Genomic DNA, 1567 nt, shown 5'->3' with positions numbered 1-1567 from the left:
CTCTCTCTCTCTCTCTCTCTCTCTCTCTCTCCTAGTGAAAGGAGGATGATGACATCATCAGTCCCCCAGCGAACAGAGGATGTGGCCGCTGGTTTCTGTTTACTCTTCCTCATCCTTCGTCTTCCTCGACGATGAGCGTGATTGACAGCTTGTTAACCTCGTCTGCCTTAGTTACGGTTGCTACGGCTGCCAAGCTCTCCAATCAGTAGCCTCCTAGAGGAAGTATGAAGGACCTCCTAGAGGAAGCATGAAGGACCTCCTAGAGGAAGTATGAAGGACCTCCTAGAGGAAGCATGAAGGACCTCCTAGAGGAAGCATGAAGGACCTCCTAGAGGAAGCATGAAGGACCTCCTAGAGGAAGCATGAAGGACCTCCTAGAGGAAACATGAACGACCTCCTAGAGGAAGCATGAAGGACCTCCTAGAGGAAGCATGAAGGACCTCCTAGAGGAAGCATGAAGGACCTCCTAGAGGAAACATGAAGGACCTCCTAGTGGAAGCATGAAGGACCTCCTAGAGGAAGCATGAAGGACCTCCTAGAGGAAGCATGAAGGACCTCCTAGAGGAAGTATGAAGGACCTCCTAGAGGAAGCATGAAGGACACAAAGAGGAAGCAAGAAGGACACAAAGAGGAGGCAGTTCCTTGTGTGAAAACAACAAACTTAACTAGCAGTTTAGTTATTTGAACCTATCCAGTGGTTTAGTTATTTGAACCTAACTAGTAGTTTAGTTATATTGTAACGTCCACGGCAGGAAGACTCGCAGACGTTGGTTTCATTCACTGGTTGGTTTATTAGACCAAGGTTCACACACAACTGATATGGTAATGGTGCTCTTCGCTAACGCTAGCTCACTAAGCGTTTTCCACACACTACCACTAAAAACTACCCACAACACACTACTAGCCCCGGAAAACCCGCCTCTCTCCCTGCTCCACCAATCACAGGCCACAACCCCACCAAACGGACGCTGCTTTCCTGTGATTGGCCGGGGGGGGAGGGGGAGGGGGGGGGGGGAGAGAGAGAGATCCCTGTCTGAACACCCCCCCCCCCCCCTCAACAGGTACCTGTACAGGGTCACTACAATATTATCCTAACTAGTAGTTTAGTTAACTAAACCTAACTCAATAGTGTAGTTTACTGATGCCAGAGAAGTGAAGAGTCTGCATGTCACTAAACATGATAGTGAGTATGAAACATTAGACATTATACTCATAATCAATAACTTGACCCGAACTGAGAAACTCTCGCGCTCCCTCTCCCTCACCATGGGAGCAGCGGGCATGTCGCGCGGCATCCGGGTCACGTGTCGCGGGTCGCGCGGCTCCGGGTCACGTGTCGCGGGTCGCATGGCTCCGGGTCACGTGTCGCGGGTCGTGCGGCTCCGGGTCACGTGTCGCGGGTCGCTTGTCGCACGGCTCCGGGTCACGTGTCGCGGGTCGCTTGTCGCACGGCTCCGGGTCACGTGTCGCGGGTCGCGCGGCTCCGGGTCCGTGTCGCGGGTCGCTTGTCGCACGGCTCCGGTTCACGTGTCGCGGGTCGCGCGGCTCCGGGTCACGTGTCGCGGGT

This window comes from Clinocottus analis, unplaced genomic scaffold (assembly GCF_023055335.1).
Source record: "Clinocottus analis isolate CAN_PGR_092001 unplaced genomic scaffold, fCliAna1.0.p SCAF_14, whole genome shotgun sequence".
Classification (NCBI taxonomy): Eukaryota; Metazoa; Chordata; class Actinopteri; order Perciformes; family Cottidae; genus Clinocottus; species Clinocottus analis.
Note: the sequence above shows the minus strand (reverse complement) of the source record.